The 22,965-nt window shown below is 40.2% G+C and overlaps 1 protein-coding gene across 2 annotated transcripts in view; it reads right to left on the bottom strand.

Moving 5' to 3' along the window:
* Positions 1-22,965, bottom strand: part of LOC142373511 (protocadherin-15-like) — a 219,316-nt gene that overhangs the window by 190,475 nt on the left and 5,876 nt on the right. The gene's annotated exons all lie outside the window — the stretch shown is intronic.

A 22,965-nucleotide genomic window follows, 5' to 3' on the forward strand; every position in this document is an offset into this window, starting at 1 on the left:
GCTCGCACGGTCATCCTGTCAATGAATTAGGTGATGCATATGAATCTAACACTGCTGCATTTGGAATTTCTGTATAAAAACAATAAACATAAAATCCAGGCAACTTGGCAGTATCAGCAGGAACAATCACTTCCTCCCACTCTTACACTCACAGTTTTGTTGACCAGGCTGTCCAATAAGCTAATGGCTGAGCACTTTGCTCATCTTGTTCTGCCAATCTCACTGAGTGTCAAACAGTCAGTACAGGTGAGAGTGAAGAAACAGCATCCAAAAATACCACAATATCCCTGATTGTGTTGAATTCCTGAACAGAGAAAATCAAATACAATGTCAGAGAGACTGTGGGTGAGAAATGTGAGGCAATCAGTTTTCAACCACAAGGTCTCAAATAGGTTATGTTTACGTTTGGAGATATTCCTCTTTGCCTTTGTGTGTTATTTTGCTGTTTTATTCATGCAAAAAGTCTGTAAAATTCCAGTGCTTGTATTGCCCGAAAAAAATTTTTTGCAGTCCAGCCCTTCCTGCCCTCACTCATCTACATTGCATTGAAACATATTTAAGGCCTGACTTCTGGCTACAGCTTTTGAATGGGGAGACTTAAATAGAAAGGGACCCAGAAGCAGAGAGTTTCAGGCTGAACCTGTTGTGGTGAGTAGTCAGAAGAGGACCCAAACATGGGACAAAACAGGCAGGACGTAGACGAAGATAAACAAATCATTTTTGTTTTACAAAAGTAAAAATGAAAGCGTGACTAAACCAGGAAACCCTGGCAAAGAAAACTAAACAAACAAGAAGCTGAGAGGCTGAACTGACATGGATATGTGTAGTATACTATACTTATGTAGTATATGTACCGCAAAGAGGAATTTCTTGAGTGGCTGCAAGTGACTTGATGGGAAACAGAGGGGGCTCGCTTGTGGCTGAGCGAACTCTGTTGAAAGGCAGTTTTTTGTTTCACGATGGTGGCTCTCTTTTAACCTGGCTAGATCAACATAGTAACTTTAGCTATAAGGTAACTTAAGGCTATCAAAGGTGGCAGACTTTTAATGATCCTTGTCCTGATGATAGCAAACTCAGGCTATCTGTTTAAAATTCTTTCCATTTACCATATTTGGATGTTGATCATGGGTCGTAACTTTAATCCCCATGTTTGACCGCAATAAAAGTTTGATTCAGTCACATAGTTTCAGTATTTAATCAATAAAATAACCCTTAGGTTAAAATCCTTAGTGGGTCAAATATTTTATAAATATCTAAACCAAAATTCAGCCATTGGACCATAACACAGTATTTAATTGATTACTCAAGATGTACATTCTTAGCTAAAGTAAATATCAAAACCTGTTGACCCACCAAAGAAGCTGCAGTTGTAGTAAAACAACATGTAGGCTGTACATTGCATTACAGAGGGAACCATGCTTTCAGGTGGTGAATCAGAGTGGGTCTTCTATGTTTTTATATCTTGTCCCGATATTTCAATAAATCCGGGCTTTAGCGTACTGCTGATATGAGATCAAACACACTAGAAAATATATTGGTTTAGGAAAGTATTCAATGAATAAAGGTAATAAATGATGAAGTTAAAAGTTCAAGAGTATTCCTGTATGTGCATCTTTAATGATAAAAATGGCAGGCATGTACTAATGTACTGATTTGCACAACTCTTAACTTTCTGGCTGCAGTCCTCTGTGGCAGCTGTGTTTTTTCTGTAATGATTTTGTTGATTGCAATTATGTGATTTTTCCATTCAAAGAACCTGTTCTGTTTATGAATGAAGTCTCCGGTGATTGGTGTATTTTGTGTGGGAGAAGTGTCAAATGACATTTCATTGGAGTGTGCACAGAGCCTGAAGAAGAAAGCTCGAATTAACGAAAAAAGATCAGAGACAACTTCACAGTAGCTGTTATCTTTGAGTGGAGGTTATGGTTTCGTCAGGCCTGCTAACACAAAGAAAGCCAGGCTGTGGTGAACTCGCTGCTCGGGACACCACTCGGGTGATGACGAGGCCATTTGTAAAAGGATTAGGGAAGCCGAAGACAAGTAGGGAATATGACAAACATCAGAGAAACCAAGAACTATAAACTAAAGAGAATACACAAGAAAAAAAAAACTCTTACAAAACAAAACAAGATATGAGGCTGATACTAAACAAAATACATAAACACAACAACAATGAAACATAGGATAGGTGAAACCTAACAAACACCAAGAAAATGCAATCAAAGAGTATGAAGACATAAAAGAACTTGACAGGACGGGATGCAGCAGTGGACATAATGAGAAGAACAATGCATCTATTGTATGTATCTACTGAATATGTACCAGCACTGGAATGCAGCAACAAACTACAATACAAAGTGGGAACATTAAGCTGCCACACATTCATGTCAACAGAACTGACACTTGTTGTGTGACCTCAAGTGCTGCCAAGTAAATGAAGCAATTTGTGAGATTTGCTCGCATCTTCCTCCAAGGACTTTAGGTTTCTAAATGTAATCAGTTTATTACAACTGGGCTCATGGAAGGCACAATAAGATAACATCTGAGATGGGGAAATATATGTATCGATTTGTTGTGCCATCCCTGAGGCAAAAAGACGGATATGAGTAATGCAGGGAAAATATTATGAACGTATACCAAATCAGCAAAACCAGAGAGCAACCAGAGGGAGCCAAAGAGAGAGAGCAAAGAGAAAAAGAAGGAAGTATAAAGAGAATTATGAACTGATGCAAACTGAGAAGAAAGTTAAAGAGAGTAACCACTAGAGACAGAATAAATCTGGGAAGTGTCTTAAACATTTGCATTTCCAACTGATTATGCAAAGAAGTACTTTAAAGCACCGGGGAGTAAATGTACATGTTTGTTTTATTCACATATTTTTGTAAAACTGCCACAGAAACATTCCTGTAAATCATTTACGTTTGATTCATTGCATCTATTCTCATTCATGATATAAATCCCTTTCAGTTCACTTCTATTGCTGGTTGTATGAAAACTTTCACTACAACTAAATTCAAAGTTTACTAGAAAACAGAGACTCTTTAGGAAGTATGAGTTTGAAAACTGTAACTGTCAACATTCTGTATTTGCTTGTGTCTCAGTAAGATTTTGTTTGAAGGCGACCCATTGTCCAACCGTCACTCAAACCAGGGCAGCATTCTCTGTCAACAAGATGCCTTACCTGGCTGAACTTGTTGGCTCGCCTGGACTGAGGAGGTTTCAAACATATCTGGAGTTTGTGTCGTCTGCAAGTTCTCTCTAACTGTCCGTCATGCAATATTCATGAGTGTGCTTTGTCAACAAGTCATGAAGGGTTGACAAGAGCAATTCAGCTTCCACTATAGAAGCTGCAGTGTGCATATGAGAGAATGGGCACATCTAATATGCTATGAGTGGGAGCAGAGTGTAGCCCGCACACATCCTGCTGTCATACATTGCTGCACGTCAGGAGATATGGCTCTTATTGAATTACTGTTAAGTACAGCCACTAATCAAATGTACCATTGTTACTGAGGAAATTTTGCAGTAGGTTTCTAGTATCAGTATAACTCTCAGAAATAGACTATATTTAAGAGATGAAAATTGTCACTGAGACACAACACACTCTGCGAATGGCAATTTTGAGACCTTGAGTTAATCATTGGATATTACTATCTTGTTTTTTTTCTTTTTGTGTAGCCTCATAACTACCTAATTACAGAATTATATAGAAAATGACAACACAGATCAGAAGTGAATCTAGCTAATGACACCATAATAACTTCTGTACAAAATTGATTTACTTAGTGATTAGTGAGAGTATTTGGTCTTTTGTAAAAGACATGTTTTGAAGCTCACCCATGGTGACCATCAATGGTATTATACTTCAGTGTCAGTTAGCTTTGCCTCTTATACTGAATGACTGGAACCATCTTTTAGTGAGGGAACTCATGTGTTCATCACAAAAAAAAATGACTTGTAATTGGATATGGTCAACCATCACCAAATAATGATGACTTAAAGGGGTACTGCTTATTTAGAAATATCTGAGAACATTGCTGTTATAGGTCTCATTTCAACACGTAACACCGGCTGTTTTTAGATAAAGTTCAGACAACCTGACATTATGCCACAAGCCCAGCACCGAATAAGGGCCTACTTGGTGATCTCAGTTGAGGATTTAGCTCACGATGTCGAGCGAAACACAAATTTCACTGATGCTCAATCAATAAATAAATGTTTGGGCAATGTTTGTCTTTTTTTTTTCTTTGTTAACAAAGACAGTCTTTTCCTTATATAAATAATATGCCTTTGTCATATGTCATACACTAATGTTATAAATCAATAGTTTTACAAAAAAAAAACACAAAAAACTTTCTTACTGAATTTTAACTCTCTGGAATAATCTAACATCATCATAATGTTTAAAGTGATGGTTCGGAGTAGATTCACCCTAGGGTCATTTGAACCGTGACATCCAGCCAAGTAGCCCACCCGAAGTTTTTCCGATCTTGGCTGAACATCAGCTGAGTTACTGAGTTATCCCGAATAGCTTAGTACAAGCGCTAATGGACCCTGGCAGTATCTCCAAAATTACCACACTAAAATCACATGCCATGACACCAAACTTCTACAGTAGTACAAATATGGTCTGTACTCACAAAACGATGCATTTGGAAGTTTGAAAATAGTCCAGGAGTTTATTATTATCAACACAAGCCTAATAGCTTCTCTGCTGCTAAAGCTGCGTCGACATCACTTCCTCGATCTTGGAGCTTCAATGTAAGATGAGGGTTGATCTACTACTGTAGACAAGTTAGAAATTTCAGAAATAGCACACACAAATGAACACATTCCATTTCACTCAGTTTATAGACAAAGGGCCAATTTGGTGCAGTTAAGTTTTGACCATCCAGTCTTGCGTTACACCACACTGTGGGGCGTAGTTGGCATGCATGTGTGTGTGCAGAGGTGTAGATGAGCTGATGTATCCACATGTTCCCATTCACATGTGAGAGAGTGAATAATGAGGCATGGCTCGTGGTTAACATGGTGTAAGTAGATGTTAACTATGACAGATTGAGCTGCCACCGGTGACCATGGCTGATAAGTCGGACAGCCTTCACCTCTCTGCTCCTCAATTACATTACAGTCAAATAACTCCACGCATGGCAATAGATCTCAGATCTCATTTCACGTGGTTGAATTCATCATTAATGCAATGTAAGCCCCAATTTCAATTTGTCTGCTACTTTTCTTTTTAAACTCCAGCTAGTAACTGTGAGCTGCCAGTGTTCTGCCTCGCACCTCCAGATTGCATCTCTGGCGATTAGTTCACGGATGAGATTCAAGTCTGAAAACTTTTTTGAGAAAAAATGGAACAAGTTTTGAGTTCATCAGTAAACTGGAGATTCCACTGTATAAGCATTCAATAAATGAGGGTCTACACTTGTGTGCCTGGAATATATTTAGACACTGTTTTGATGAAGCGCTAAGGTGAACATCAACATTTACTAACCACCAAATCTGAAAGAATTTTGCAGGCTGTATGTATGTCTTTATATGTGTGTATGGCGGGGGAAAGTAGGTGTCTACATGCAATAACATTTGTCCCGAGCAAATTCTTACATATCTTCACACAAAGGTTACTTGAGCAAAATTTGGTATAGGAAGGCATTTAGAGAACATATCTATGGCATAGTCATGCAACACCCTGACAGAAATCTACCACCAACCATTAGCTCGAACCAGTACCCTCTATTATCAGGAAACTCTGCATAAAGATCTCAGACCTCCTGTGTCAGCCAAGTGAGCTAATTCCTTTGCACACGATGCAGGGTTGAAATTCTACCCTGGAACAGGTAACAGGGCTTTGCACGTAGGTGTCCAATGAAAAGCTTACACTCGAATGTGGTTGCAAAGCTGTTTATCCAATGAGCCAGTGCACTGGCTGTCGCATAAAACATGTGCACAGAGTTCCCCTTTAAAGACTATCAATCATTACTTGATAAACCAATAAAGTAGTGCAATGAGTAGCTCTACATCTTAAACCAGTACTAATAGCAGCTCCAGAGAATTGGGGGTCCTAGCAGCGAAGCTGCAGGAACCCATTGAGTTAGTAGCTTTTCCTATTATTATTATTGGGGGTCCTAGCAGCGAAGCTGCAGGAACCCATTGAGTTAGTAGCTTTTCCTATTATTATTATTATTATTATTATTGGGGGTCCTAGCAGCGAAGCTGCAGGAACCCATTGAGTTAGTAGCTTTTCCTATTATTATTGGGGGTCCTAGCAGCGAAGCTGCAGGAACCCATTGAGTTAGTAGCTTTTCCTATTATTGGGGGTCCTAGCAGCGAAGCTGCAGGAACCCATTGAGTTAGTAGCTTTTCCTATTATTATTATTATTGGGGGTCCTAGCAGCGAAGCTGCAGGAACCCATTGAGTTAGTAGCTTTTCCTATTATTATTATTCTTCAATTTCTGCTGCAATGTAAGTCTATGGCAGCCCCATGAACGCTATGGTAAAAAGTTGTGAAATTTGGCACACGTAATTAGCCAAGTGCCAATCACAAACTCAAGAATTTTCATGGCCCAAGAGTCTACTCTCTAGCGCCACCAACACGTCAAAGTTCAAAGTACATTAAGCCTAATAACTTTTGAATACTTGGCCCAAATTTTACAAACAAGACATCATTGGAATCCTTGGATCATGACGAGTCCAACGCACCCTATGACGTCAATTTGCGTATACCTAGATTTTCCGCCATTTTGAATTTTATCAAAAAGCTTAAAAAAGCATTTCAGGTCACACAGATTGTCAAATCTTCACGAAACTTGGCACATAGACTCTTAAGTCCAAGCCGCAGAAAAGTTATTGTGTGGAATTTTTAATTAGGGTTCCATTTTTCCATAAAAGCCAATCAAACTCGAGGTTGACACCCCCAAACCGGAAGTGAGGTCATATCTTGGCAACCATTTGATGTTATGACATCAAACTTATAATACAGACTCAAGACTGCAAAGGTAAGAGGCCCAAGAAGTTTGGTGACGTTCGGCCTATAGGTGGCGCTATATGTAGCCAAAATGCATTTTTGCTCATATCTTTGGACCATTTGGTCCAAATGTCACAAATGAGGTACCAGTGGAATCCCTGGATAAAGCCGAGGTCAAGGCACTTCATGACGCCATCAGCGCCATCTTGGAATGTCCGCCATTTTGAATTTAATCGAAAACCTTCAAAACGCATTTCAGGCCACTAAGATTGTCCAATCTCCACGAGACTTGGCACATAGAATCTTCAGACCAAGCCGCACATAAGTTATTGCGTGGATTTTTTTATTTCACTTCCGTGTAACCGCGACAGCCAATCAAACTCCATGCCGACGCGCAAATGGGACATTTGGCCGTATCTCTGCGATGCATTGATGTATCGATGCCAAACTTGTTGAATGAACTCACGACGCCTTCCTGAGAAGCCCAAGCCTTGCCTATTGTGCCATTCTGCTAGGACCCCCACATCGCTGCTTGCAGCTATATTTATTATTATTCCTCTACTTTCTGCTGCAATTGAAGTCTATGGCAGCCCCATGAACGCTATGGTAAAAAGTTGTGAAATTTGGCACACTTAATCAGCCAAGTGCCAAAAGCAAACTCAAGAATTTTCATGGCCCAAGACCTTACTCTCTAGCGCCACCAACACGTCAAAGTTCAAAGTGCATTCAGCCTAATAACTTTTGAATACTTGGCCCAAATTTCACAAACAAGACATCATTGGAATCCTTGGATCATGACGAGTCCAACGCACCCTATGACGTCAATTTGCGTATACTTAGATTTTCCGCCATTTTGAATTTTATCAAAAAGCTTAAAAAGGCATTTCAGGTCACAGAGATTGTGCAATTTTCACGAAACTTGGCACATAGACTCTTAAGACCAAGCCGCACAAAAGTTATCGTGTGGAATTTTTAATTAGGCTTCAATTTTTCCATAAAAGCCAATCAAACTCGAGGTTGACGCCCCCAAACCGGAAGTGAGGTCATATCTTGGCAACCATTTGATATCATGAAGTCAAACTTATGACACAGACTCAAGACTGCTAAGGTAAGAGGCCCAAGAAGTTTGGTGACGTTCGGCCTATAGGTGGCGCTATATGTAGCAAAAATGCATTTTTGCTCATATCTTTGGACCCCTTGGTCCACATTTCACAAATGAGGTACCTGTAGAATCCCTGGATAAGGACGAGGTCAACACACTTAATGACGTCATCTGCGCCATCTTGGATTGTCCGCCATTTTGAATTTAATCAAAAACCTTCAAAACGCATTTCAGGCCACTAAGATTGTCCAATCTCCACGGAACTTGGCACATAGAATCTTCAGACCAAGCCGCACATAAGTTATTAAGTGGATTTTTTTATTTAACTTCCGTGTAACCGCGGCAGCCAATCAAACTCCATGCCGACGCGCAAATGGGACATTTGGACGTATCTCTGTGATGCATTGCTGTATCGATGCCAAACTTGGTGCATGGACTCACGACGCCTTCCTGAGCAGCCCAAGCCTTCCCTATTGTGCCATTCTGCTAGGACCCCCACATCGCTGCTTGCAGCTATATTTATTATTATTATTCCTCTACTTTCCGCTGTAATTGAAGTCTATGGCAGCCCCATGAACGCTATGGTAAAAAGTTGTGAAATTTGGCACACGTAATCAGCCAAGTGCCAAAGCCAAAGTCAAGAATTTTCATGCCCCAAGAGCTTACTCTCTAGCGCCACCAACACGCCAAATTTCAAAGTGCATTCAGCCTAATAACTTTGGACTACTTGGTCCAAATTTCACAAATGAGGCATCGTTGGAATCCTTGGATCATGACGAGTCCAACGCACCCTATGACGTCAATTTGCGTATACTTAGATTTTCCGCCATTTTGAATTTTATCAAAAAGCTTAAAAAAGCATTTCAGGTCACAGAGATTGTCCAATTATCACGAAACTTGGCACATAGACTCTTAAGACCAAGCCGCACAAAAGTTATCGTGTGGAATTTTTAATTAGGCTTCAATTTTTCCATAAAAGCCAATCAAACTCGAGGTTGACGCCCCCAAACCGGAAGTGAGGTCATATCTTGGCAACCATTTGATATCATGACGTCAAACTTATAACACAGACTCAAGACTGGTAAGGTAAGAGGCCCAAGAAGTTTGGTGACGTTCGGCCTATAGGTGGCGCTATATGTAGCAAAAATGCATTTTTGCTCATATCTTTGGACCCCTTGGTCCACATTTCACAAATGAGGTACCAGTAGAATCCCTGGATAAGGACGAGGTCAACACACTTAATGACGTCATTTGCGCCATCTTGGATTGTCCGCCATTTTGAATTTAATCAAAAACCTTCAAAACGCATTTCAGGCCACTAAAATTGTCCAATCTCCAAGAGACTTGGCACATAGAATCTTCAGACCAAGCCGCACATAAGTTATTATGTGGATTTTTTTATTTCACTTCCGTGTAACCGCGGCAGCCAATCAAACTCCATGCCGACGCGCAAATGGGACATTTGGCCGTATCTCTGCGATGCATTGATATATAGATGCTAAACTTGGTGCATGGACTCACGACGCCTTCCTGAGCGGCACAAGCCTTCCCTATTGTGCCATTCTGCTAGGACCCCCACATTGCTGCTTGCAGCTATATTTATTATTAATCCGTTTCTGCTGCAATTGAAGTCTATGGCAGCCCCATGAACGCTATGGTAAAAAGTTGTGAAATTTGGCACACTTAATCAGCCAAGGGCCAAAATGAAACTCAAGAATTTTCATGGCCCAAGAGCTTACTCTCTAGCGCCACCAACACGCCAAAGTTCAAAGTGCATTCAGCCTAATAACTTTTGAATACTTGGCCCAAATTTCATAAACAAGACATCATTGGAATCCTTGGATTATGACGAGTCCAACGCACCCTATGACGTCAATTTGCGTATGCCTAGATTTTCCGCCATTTTGAATTTTATTAAAAAGCTTAAAAAAGCATTTCAGGTCACACAGATTGTCAAATCTTCACGAAACTTGGCACATAGACTCTTAAGAACAAGCCGCACAAAAGTTATCATGTGGAATTTTTAATTAGGCTTCCATTTTTCCATAAAAGCCAATCAAACTCGAGGTTGACGCCCCCAAACCGGAAGTGAGGTCATATCTTAGCAACCATTTGATGTTATGATGTCAAACTTATAACACAGACTCAAGACTGCTAAGGTAAGAGGCCCAAGAAGTTTGGTGACGTTCGGCCTATAGGTGGCGCTATATGTAGCCAAAATGCATTTTTGCCCATATCTTTGGACCACTTGGTCCAAATGTCACAAATGAGGTACCAATGGAATCCCTGGATGCAGCCGAGGTCAATGCACATCATGACGTCATCAGCTCCATCTTGGAATGTCCGCCATTTTGAATTTAATCGAAAACCTTCAAAAAGCATTTCAGGCCTCTGAGAGTGTCCAATCTCGACGGAACTTGGCAAATAGAATCTTCAGACCAAGCCGCACATAAGTTATCATGTGGATTTTTTTATTTCACTTCCGTGTAACCGCGGCAGCCAATCAAACTCCATCCCGACGCGCAAATGGGACATTTGGCCGTATCTCTGCGATGCATGGATGTATCGATGCCAAACTTGGTGCATGAACTCACGACGCCTTCCTGAGCAGCCCAAGCCTTGCCTATTGTGCCATTCTGCTAGGACCCCCACATCGCTGCTTGCAGCTATATTTATTATTATTATTATTCCTCTACTTTCTGCTGCAATTGAAGTCTATGGCAGCCCCATGAACGCTATGGTAAAAAGTTGTGAAATTTGGCACACGTAATCAGCCAAGTGCCAAAGCCAATGTCAAGAATTTTCATGGCCCAAGAGCTTACTCTCTAGCGCCACCAACACGTCAAAGTTCAAAGTGCATTCAGCCTAATAACTTTTGAATACTTGGCCCAAATTTTACAAACAAGACATCATTGGAATCCTTGGATCATGACGAGTCCAACGCACCCTATGACGTCAATTTGCGTATACTTAGATTTTCCGCCATTTTGAATTTTATCAAAAAGCTTAAAAAAGCATTTCAGGTCACACAGATTGTCAAATCTTCACGAAACTTGGCACATAGACTCTTAAGACCAAGCCGCACAAAAGTTATCGTGTGGAATTTTTAATTATGCTTCCATTTTTTCATAAAAGCCAATCAAACTCGAGGTTGACGCCCCCAAACCGGAAGTGAGGTCATATCTTGGCAACCATTTGATATCATGACGTCAAACTTATGACACAGACTCAAGACTGCTAAGGTAAGAGGCCCAAGAAGTTTGGTGACGTTCGGCCTATAGATGGCGCTATAAGTAGCAAAAATGCATTTTTGCTCATATCTTTGGACCCCTTGGTCCAAATGTCACAAATTAGGTATCAGTAGAATCCCTGGATAAGGACGAGGTCAACACACTTAATGACGTCATCTGCGCCATCATGGATTTGCCGCCATTTTGAATTTAATCAAAAACCTTCAAAATGCATTTCAGGCCACTAAGATTGTCCAATCTCCACGGGACTTGGCACATAGAATCTTCAGACCAAGCCGCACATAAGTTATTATGTGGATTTTTTTATTTAACTTCCGTGTAACCGCGGCAGCCAATCAAACTCCATGCCGACGCGCAAATGGGACATTTTGCCGTATCTCTGTGATGCATTGATGTATTGATGCCAAACTTGGTGCATGGACTCACGACGCCTTCCTGAGCAGCCCAAGCCTTCCCTATTGTGCCATTCTGCTAGGACCCCCACATCGCTGCTTGCAGCTATATTTGGGGGTCCTAGCAGCGAAGCTGCAGGAACCCATTGAGTTAGTAGCTTTTCCTATTATTATTAATCCGTTTCTGCTGCAATTGAAGTCTATGGCAGCCCCATGAACGCAATGGTAAAAAGTTGTGAAATTTGGCACACGTAATCAGCTAAGTGCCAAAGCCAATATCAAGAATTTTCATGCCCCAAGAGCTTACTCTCTAGCGCCACCAACACGCCAAAGTTCAAAGTGCATTCAGCCTAATAACTTTGGACTACTTGGTCCAAATTTCACAAATGAGGCATCGTTGGAATCCTTGGATCATAACGAGTCCAACGCACCCTATGACGTCAATTTGCGTATGCTTAGATTTTCCGCCATTTTGAATTTTATCAAAAAGCTTAAAAAAGCATTTCAGGTCACAGAGATTGTCCAAGTATCACGAAACTTGGCACATAGACTCTTAAGACCAAGCCGCACAAAAGTTATCGTGTGGAATTTTTAATTAGGCTTCCATTTTTCCTTAAAAGCCAATCAAACTTGAGGTTGACGCCCCCAAACCGGAAGTGAGGTCATATCTTGGCAACCATTTGATATCATGACGTCAAACTTATCACACAGACTCAAGACTGCTAAGGTAAGAGGCCCAAGAAGTTTGGTGACGTTCGGCCTATAGGTGGCGCTATATGTAGCAGAAATGCATTTTTGCTCATATCTTTGGACCCCTTGGTCCAAATTTCACAAATGAGGTATCAATAGAATCCCTGGATAAGGTCGAGGTCAACACACTTAATGAGGTCATTTGCGCCATCTTGGATTGTCCGCCATTTTGAATTTAATCAAAAACCTTCAAAACGCATTTCAGGCCACTAAGATTGTCCAATCTCCACGAGACTTGGCACATAGAATCTTCAGACCAAGCCGCACATAAGTTATTATGTGGATTTTTTTATTTAACTTCCGTGTAACCGCGGCAGCCAATCAAACTCCATGCCGACGCGCAAATGGGACATTTGGCCGTATCTCTGCGATGCATTGATGTATCGATGCCAAACTTGGTGCATGGACTCACGACGCCTTCCTGAGCAGCCCAAGCCTTGCCTATTGGGCCATTCTGCTAGGACCCCCACATTGCTGCTTGCAGCTATATTTCCTCTACTTTCTGCTGCAATTGAAGTCTATGGCAGCCCCATGAACGCTATGGTAAAAAGTTGTGAAATTTGGCACACGTAATCAGCCAAGTGCCAAAGCCAATGTCAAGAATTTTCATGGCCCAAGAGCTTACTCTCTAGCGCCACCAACACGTCAAAGTTCAAAGTGCATTCAGCCTAATAACTTTTGAATACTTGGCCCAAATTTTACAAACAAGACATCATTGGAATCCTTGGATCATGACGAGTCCAACGCACCCTATGACGTCAATTTGCGTATACTTAGATTTTCCGCCATTTTGAATTTTATCAAAAAGCTTAAAAAAGCATTTCAGGTCACACAGATTGTCAAATCTTCACGAAACTTGGCACATAGACTCTTAAGACCAAGCCGCACAAAAGTTATCGTGTGGAATTTTTAATTATGCTTCCATTTTTTCATAAAAGCCAATCAAACTCGAGGTTGACGCCCCCAAACCGGAAGTGAGGTCATATCTTGGCAACCATTTGATATCATGACGTCAAACTTATGACACAGACTCAAGACTGCTAAGGTAAGAGGCCCAAGAAGTTTGGTGACGTTCGGCCTATAGATGGCGCTATAAGTAGCAAAAATGCATTTTTGCTCATATCTTTGGACCCCTTGGTCCAAATGTCACAAATTAGGTATCAGTAGAATCCCTGGATAAGGACGAGGTCAACACACTTAATGACGTCATCTGCGCCATCATGGATTTGCCGCCATTTTGAATTTAATCAAAAACCTTCAAAATGCATTTCAGGCCACTAAGATTGTCCAATCTCCACGGGACTTGGCACATAGAATCTTCAGACCAAGCCGCACATAAGTTATTATGTGGATTTTTTTATTTAACTTCCGTGTAACCGCGGCAGCCAATCAAACTCCATGCCGACGCGCAAATGGGACATTTTGCCGTATCTCTGTGATGCATTGATGTATTGATGCCAAACTTGGTGCATGGACTCACGACGCCTTCCTGAGCAGCCCAAGCCTTCCCTATTGTGCCATTCTGCTAGGACCCCCACATCGCTGCTTGCAGCTATATTTGGGGGTCCTAGCAGCGAAGCTGCAGGAACCCATTGTGTTAGTAGCTTTTCCTATTATTATTATTAATCCGTTTCTGCTGCAATTGAAGTCTATGGCAGCCCCATGAACGCTATGGTAAAAAGTTGTGAAATTTGGCACACATAATCAGCCAAGTGCCAAAGCCAATATCAAGAATTTTCATGCCCCAAGAGCTTACTCTCTAGCGCCACCAACACGCCAAAGTTCAAAGTGCATTCAGCCAAATAACTTTGGACTACTTTGTCCAAATTTTACAAATGAGGCATCGTTGGAATCCTTGGATCATGACGAGTCCAACGCACCCTATGACATCAATTTGCGTATGCCTAAATTTTCCGCCATTTTGAATTTTATCAAAAAGCTTAAAAAAGCATTTCAGGTCACACAGATTGTCCAATTATCACGAAACTTGGCACATAGACTCTTAAGAGCAAGCCGCACAAAAGTTATCGTGTGGAATTTTTAATTAGGCTTCCGATTTTCCATAAAAGCCAATCGAACTCGAGGTTGACGCCCCCAAACCGGAAGTGAGGCCATATCTTGGCAACCATTTGATATCATGACGTCAAACTTATAACACAGACTCAAGACTGCTAACGTAAGAGGCCCAAGAAGTTTGGTGACGTTCGGCCTATAGGTGGCGCTATATGTAGCAAAAATGCATTTTTGCTCATATCTTTGGACCCCTTTGTCCAAATCTCACAAATGAGGTACCAATGGAATTCCTAGATAAGGACGAGGTTGACTCACTTAATGAAGTCATTTGTGCCATCTTGGATTGTCCGCCATTTTGAATTTAATCAAAAACCTTCAAAACGCATTTCAGGCCACTAAGATTGTCCAATCTCCACGAAACTTGGCACATTGAATCTTCAGACCAAGCCGCACATAAGTTATTACATGTTTTTTTTTATTTCACTTCCGTGTAACCGCGGCAGCCAATCAAACTCCATGCCGATGAGCAAATGGGACATTTGGCCGTATCTCTGCGATGCATTGATGTATCGATGCCAAACTTGGTGCATGGACTCACAACGCCTTCCTGAGTGGCCCAAGCCTTCCCTATTGGGCCATTCTGCTAGGACCCCCACATTGCTGCTTGCAGCTATATTTATTATTATTATTCCTCTACTTTCTGCTGCAATTGAAGTCTATGGCAGCCCCATGAACGCTATGGTAAAAAGTTGTGAAATTTGGCACACGTAATCAGCCAAGTGCCAAAGCCAATGTCAAGAATTTTCATGGCCCAAGAGCTTACTCTCTAGCGCCACCAACACGTCAAAGTTCAAAGTGCATTCAGCCTAATAACTTTTGAATACTTGGCCCAAATTTTACAAACAAGACATCATTGGAATCCTTGGATCATGACGAGTCCAACGCACCCTATGACGTCAATTTGCGTATACTTAGATTTTCCGCCATTTTGAATTTTATCAAAAAGCTTAAAAAAGCATTTCAGGTCACACAGATTGTCAAATCTTCACGAAACTTGGCACATAGACTCTTAAGACCAAGCCGCACAAAAGTTATCGTGTGGAATTTTTAATTATGCTTCCATTTTTTCATAAAAGCCAATCAAACTCGAGGTTGACGCCCCCAAACCGGAAGTGAGGTCATATCTTGGCAACCATTTGATATCATGACGTCAAACTTATGACACAGACTCAAGACTGCTAAGGTAAGAGGCCCAAGAAGTTTGGTGACGTTCGGCCTATAGATGGCGCTATAAGTAGCAAAAATGCATTTTTGCTCATATCTTTGGACCCCTTGGTCCAAATGTCACAAATTAGGTATCAGTAGAATCCCTGGATAAGGACGAGGTCAACACACTTAATGACGTCATCTGCGCCATCATGGATTTGCCGCCATTTTGAATTTAATCAAAAACCTTCAAAATGCATTTCAGGCCACTAAGATTGTCCAATCTCCACGGGACTTGGCACATAGAATCTTCAGACCAAGCCGCACATAAGTTATTATGTGGATTTTTTTATTTAACTTCCGTGTAACCGCGGCAGCCAATCAAACTCCATGCCGACGAGCAAATGGGACATTTTGCCGTATCTCTGTGATGCATTGATGTATTGATGCCAAACTTGGTGCATGGACTCACGACGCCTTCCTGAGCAGCCCAAGCCTTCCCTATTGTGCCATTCTGCTAGGACCCCCACATCGCTGCTTGCAGCTATATTTAAGAAGTTTTCTTTCATCAAGTACAACATAGCATCACTCGCTACCTTGAAAACCCATGAAAACTGACATCTTTGTTAAATATTAACGGCAGCAGGGAGAACGAGAGTGGACAGAGGGCGAACACGCTGGTGAGCAGGTAGAAATAATTGGTTATAAATTTGGTGGTTTTATGTTTTGAAAAGGGAGTTGGAGAAAACTCAGGCGAGAGAAAACAGACTGCATGGGAAGACAGGAAGAAAAAGGGAGAGAGTGAAGATGGGGAACAGAGACAACATGTTCAATTAGCTTCTCAGTATCAAGCTGTTTTTCAAAAAAAATACCTCCTTTTTTTTATATCTAATGAAGAAAACTTAACATGATAATAGCAGACAAAACTGATCAGAAAATAGTATACTGGTCAAATTAACAACTTTCTGCTTGTCTAAGATTTTACTTAATATGCAGCTGTGCAATATATTCTTTCAGGACAAGTCTTGGAGTTGGAGCCATACATCACATTTCTAGAGAAAGATACCCAAGAGTGATGGTTAGCATTTAATAGCTGACATAAAAAGTAATAGTTTCAAGCAGAAATAAAGCTGATTAATCAACAGTTGAATCAGTTGATATAGAATTAGTAGTTTGTTGTGATGCAGTCATAGAGCAAAAGAAGATTACTGCCATAGTGCTGTGCATGTGGACGTAAACGCAGACACATGATGAGGATTACCCGAGAGCCTTAGCAAGACAAACACAGATTGCTTTGTCACTGCTGCTAATGACGTTTATCTGTGTCTGTTTATCCATTTTCCTACTTTCTATTTCTATTTCATTTTCTGATGGTGTAAATGGTCTTTGGGTAAACATAAATTGAGAAATAGCAGATTAGACAGAATTGGCAGCTAGTTATGTGGCTGGTTTTCTTTATAAGTAGCCATGTGGAGCTGCTACCTAGTTATTTTCGGTCTGGTTGCTAAGCAATTGAAAACTTCACTGTTTAAAGTCAGAATTGGAAATAACTGATACAAAACATACAAGCACTCATTTGGCTCTGATTAAACCGGAAAACAATAATTCAGCTGACCTCTAATTCACAATAAAATCCTCAAAAACCTTAGCCTGGGTGCCAGCCGAACTTAGCCCCGCCCATAAAAGTTTTGGTCGGGAAGTTCGGTCTGGCTCTGCTCAGTTGGGAAATCATTACGCCCGACCAGGAATCGGTCGACCCAATCAGATTGCCAGGGCGGGCTTTATACGATGATGGACAGATGATCAACAGGGACATTATCGACTACGTCACTAAAGAGCGCTTGGTTTGACTTTGTTTGAAACAAACATGGCTGCCGCTGGAGAGCTAGGGTGTGTAGATTCTGCCATCGAGTCTGTTCTACAGTATCTCCACATTGCATTCATTTTGAAAGACGAACAGAGGAACGCGATAAAGGCTTTTATCGATAGAAAATATGTTTTTGCCGTCCTTCCTACAACAAGTGTGTGTTGCTTAATCTACGTCACATACTACGTTGCTCTGATGGGTTGTAGGTCTATCCAATTGAGCGAAGAGGCATTTTTTCTCCTGGTTCGGTTGAAACACGCCCCATACTCAAAACTCTATTGAGCGGTATCAGACTCACATTCTGACTAGAATCGTGAGTATGACGTAGTCAGGCTACAAAAACCTACCATGGAATGTAGAATCAAACACCTCACAATTTTGGTATAACTGGTATGAATTGAAAAAAAACAAAAAACTTAAGATCGTGTGAGCCATGCACTCTGACATCATATTGTATGCATTTGGCATCACATACTGATGCAGAGGAACCTTCAGCAATGGTTTTCTGACAGATAAACGGTGAAATGCTGTGCCTCGTTATTTTATATACTTATTTTTCAGTATTAAACTTTCAGCAATCATCTCTGAAACCTGACCCTGGGGTATTGTTGATTTGTAAGTGATTGAAAATATAGAATGAGTGAAAAAAATGCCTAAACAAAACCAATAATTAAAAAAAAAAAGAACAGAAAACAAACTGAAAGTAGGTGAATGAAAAACTCTCTCAGGCTCACCTTACACTTCAGTCTCACTATTCCAAGTTCTGTGAGCTACTCCCACCCCTACTTCAGCCTCCATATAAGATCCTTGTCATTTTTCTTTTAAGCAAACATTCGGGAATGACTTGAGAGCATTTGCTCATGGCAACTAATATTGTCGGGGTCAGAGTATCGCAGCACCGACACCAAATGATCATTTGTGTGTATGTCAGAGAAGCAATTTACGATGATTAGAAAGCAGCACTTGATGGTTTTAGATGAGAACAGGTTGAAACGTCACGACAGAAGCTGCCCAACATTCAAGTTCAGGAAATATTCAACTTTATATTTTCTTTAAAAGGAAACATTGAACATTCAAGTCACCACAGCTGTCATCTATGGTGGACTTTTCCTGTAAAGACAGGATAAGTCTTGTCGGGGGACTTTAAGCTTTATCTTTCCCCCTCAAAGTTTCTTACACGCCCAAGAAAATCCTCAACCTCAATACGTGCATGGAAATTTACTCCAATTACCAACTGAGCTCTCTCACGGACTGTAACAGTCCTCTTGCAGCTTTCAGTATGGTATCATTTTATGCAGTTTGATGCTTCAAACAGTTCCTAGCATTTGGTCTTTTTTTTTTTTTTTCAATATAGGAGGATTTACATGACAGTTAGATTGCTGAAATGGTTGACATATATTATGGGGACGAATTTCTGATTCCGTTCCGTATGATTAGACAAATGACCACATCGCACGTGATAGAACTTAACGTTGTTTTTAAATCCTCTGTGCAACTGTCCGACAGACAGTTGTCTTCAAAGTTACACCTTCGCACAATTATACAAAATATTTCAAATCTTAGACCAAGAGTAATATTATAATTGTATGTAAAACTTATGTAAATGGGCCAGTTTTAGTGGGCCATATTTGGGTATTGTAGAAATGATACATGGTCCGGCACGGAGGTTAGAGGAAAACGAACAAAAGGTTTTCCTCTTTATTGTGATACTGCTTATTATGCTACTCCTCACAAAAATAGGTTCATTACACAAAGACTGACATTTTTTTTCCCGGCCCATTTTGGTGGATGTGCAAGGTCTCTGTTGTTATTATTATTTTTTTTTTTACAATCAATGGAACTGTGTGCATAATTTGAGCCTTGAGACTTCACTCTGACCAGAAGACTGGGCTGCTTCAAAGGCCTGTGTTTGAACATGAAAAGAAACGAGGTGGGCAGTGGACAACTTTGGAGGCAGGTTTTCAGCTGCCAGACAATTAAAAGTTATAGTACCAGGAATATTTTGTGCTGTGAGGGCTGAGCCCAGTTTAGTAATAGCCTTTTTAAAAAAGTAAAAGTAAAGTAAAATGCCGCCATTTACAGTTTCACAAACCTCATATTTCAGTGTTTCTCAGCAAATGCCTCAGAGCCATGGACCAACAAGTGCCATGTCAACCAGCAAACAAAGGGTTTTTTTTTAGGTGGGAGGGGTGATACTGGATTAAGTTAGTGGAACCTCCAAGCTTGACTTCAATCCATTGTTTTTCACCTAGTTTTACTATACCCATCAGTCATAATATATAATAAATGAAAAACAGGTAAAGTGAGCAATGCCACTCTTCTTTTTACACACATTGTTCTGCTCCAAAATGTCACTTTGATACTTGTCACCATTTTGAACATTTTCTACTGTTTTATGAGCTACGAACCATATTAACAATGGCACTTTTATCATTTTTTTCTAACACTTGATTTATTTAGACTGGGTAAGTTTACAACTACATTTGGCGAGACATTGACTACAGTTTTTTCCTTATTTTCCTTATTCTTTTTTTGACGTGCTGATAATGTAGGGTTCATAATCATTTCAACGTTTGTGGGAATTGTCATCCCACATTGTCATCCAGAGGGAGATTTTTTTTTTTAAACTGAGGGAAAAATATCAGTTTGAAGAAATATCTGCAGTTGTGTGGATAGCTCAAAGCTCTCCTCAGTTTTTCAGTTGTTGTTTTAGGTTAAGCTCACTGGCTGTGACTGTAGTCTTGTATGTACCCTGGAATGAAATATTCTCTTCTAACCTTCGACAAAGCACATAGTTTTTTTTAATTCCATATATGTCAAACTACTGATTTAAATGTTCCTGAAACCATCTCATTGAACACACAAGGTCTCAAAACAGTGATTTAAACATCCAGCATGTGTGATTAGACTTGTTCAATCTTTCCTAAAAGTAGTTGGGAAAGTTTATAAATCTATGAGTGTTAACTATTTTAAGCCTCCAGAGAGGCTTTTAACTTTTCTAGAACAGAATTTTATGGCCAACTCGACTTGTCGAGTGAGGGGGAGAGTGAGTGAATGAAAGACATGAGAGAGAGAGAGAGAGATGGTGGAATCAGTTTGATGCCAAGAGCTGCATGGAGACCCTGATTAAAAGCCTCCCCTAACTCACAGGGACCACTGATAAGACCAATACACTCTGGGCGGTGTGCGTGTTTTGTGTGTGTATGTGTGTAGATCAAGGTGTGTCTATACACGTGCATGTACAAGAGTGTGTGTGAGTCAGTGTGTGTGTGTCCCAACACCAATTCTCCTGTGTAAACATGCTGACCTGGCACAACACCAGTAGACACTTTGAAGTTGGCCATAGCCACAGTAATCTCTCTCCTTCTATCTCTCAGAGTCTCTCTTGCGCACACACACTAAGATACACACCACTGAGCCAGTGGCAAGACTTAACACTCGCAACCTTCTTTTTGACGTAGGATGTGGCTGCTAACACACAGGCACCCACACATGGTGATACACACCCTCTGCCATTGTTATAAACAGAAATATCTCTCTCCAGGACAGAAAGATGAAATGGCAGATTGTTGAACAATAATTAAATAACTACTACCAAATTAATTGAATTACACTGTCACTATTTATCCTTTCTCCTCATAAATATTCATTATTATTATCATTATCATTAGTAGCAGTATTAGTAGTAATATTATCACCATCAGTATTATTATTTATGCTTTTTCAAGAATTGATCCTCCAGTATTGAAACGGGTTATTGTTTAAATGTCTCACTGTCAGTGCTTTCGTAGTTTTATTTTTGGCTGCAGCTGGCTGGGGTTTAAATGACAGACAGACACAGTTGGAAACTAGCTGGAGAAAACACAAAGATTACTTGATGTATTCAGCTAAAAAAGTTAGATATTTAAATCAGCAGTGAGTGGAAATCAAAGACAGAGCTAAATATATGAAATTGTATTTCTTTATAGTTAAAAAAAAGGCACTATATAAGTGTGGATAATTTACCATGAATCATAATTTGATTTTGTAAGTGTAAACGTATTGAATATCATTGTGCAGCCCTTCTTGCTTTTTCCTTAAAGGTTAAGTCAGTCTTTGTAATCCAATGCTATCTTTTTTTCAGAGTTTGTGTTTGTGCATAGACATAAACTATGTGCAGAGGACAGTCCAATGAATATTTAAGCATTCCTTGTCAGGATAATTCAGACGATTTCCAAAGCTCTGCTCATTACGATCTGGTGTAGATCGTAGCATCAACTATGATGCAAGATAAGCGATTGGCCTTGGTGGAGAACTCCTTCTAACTTCAAGCTATTTCATAAAGTAAATACACAAAATATTACATTCCCGTTACCTCACTGTCCTGCCTGATGTTGATACTTTTTAACAGTTCATTTTAGAAACTTTCTATTTCTAATGAAAATGCATTTTGTTCTTGACATGCTTCATCAAATAATCACCATTTTTAAACTTTAAACCTGCTACTCCATTAACTCTTTGGTTATATCCTACTCTTGCAGTCTCAGCCACACTAAACAGATTGCTGACTATGTATAGTTAACTCAGTATGTCAAAATTATGAGTAAACATTTGCAGAGTGGATGGTGAACATATATGGCAAATAGCACTTTGTTGTAATACTGAATTTCTATAACTCACTGACTAATTCATTTTTTATTTGGGTCCAGGACTGAGGAGGTTTAGAAGCTCCTGATCAGATAGAAAGCTTCTTATAGCATTAAACTGGGGCAGGGGGCTTTCAGAACTTTAACCACACAGGATTAAAATTGACTTAATTTAATCTCTCTCTGGGACTCAAGCACGTGAGGGAAGTTGTTATAATACAGGGACCCCCCAAAAACCAAAAACAAATTTTTGATCCAGTTTTATAAACTGGGGGTTACAATTCAGGTTGGGGCGTTAGGTAAGCATCTTGCTGAATTGAGGTGAGTGTATTTCCTTTGGTAAGAAGAACAAGACAACTTCAATTACTCTAATTGTTTTTTTTTCATTGAGAAGGACATTAACTTATTACCCATGTCCAAAGTTGAACAGAATTTATAATGCTATTCGTAAAAAAAAAAAAGAGTGAAAATTTGACCACAAAGAAAATAAGTAAGGCAGCTGACACTACTTTGCCTCTTTTGTTTCTCCTGCTTGTGTTGCCAGATATGCAGATTGCAGGCAGTTCTTTGGCCAGCACGGCACATAATCTTGTTAGAAACAATAGACTCGGATGTATTGTTTAATGTGAATTCAATCCCTCACACAGACACATTCATAACAGCACATGGAACAACAGAGAAACTATCAAAAAGTCAATGATGATCAAAACCTCTGTGCCGAAGTTAAAGCATACCAGCAGAAGAAACGTCACAGGTGGGAATTGCATACATACTGTAAGAATAAAGCAAAC

The sequence above is a fragment of the Odontesthes bonariensis genome, chromosome 23 (assembly GCF_027942865.1).
Source record: "Odontesthes bonariensis isolate fOdoBon6 chromosome 23, fOdoBon6.hap1, whole genome shotgun sequence".
In the NCBI taxonomy this organism is placed as follows: Eukaryota; Metazoa; Chordata; class Actinopteri; order Atheriniformes; family Atherinopsidae; genus Odontesthes; species Odontesthes bonariensis.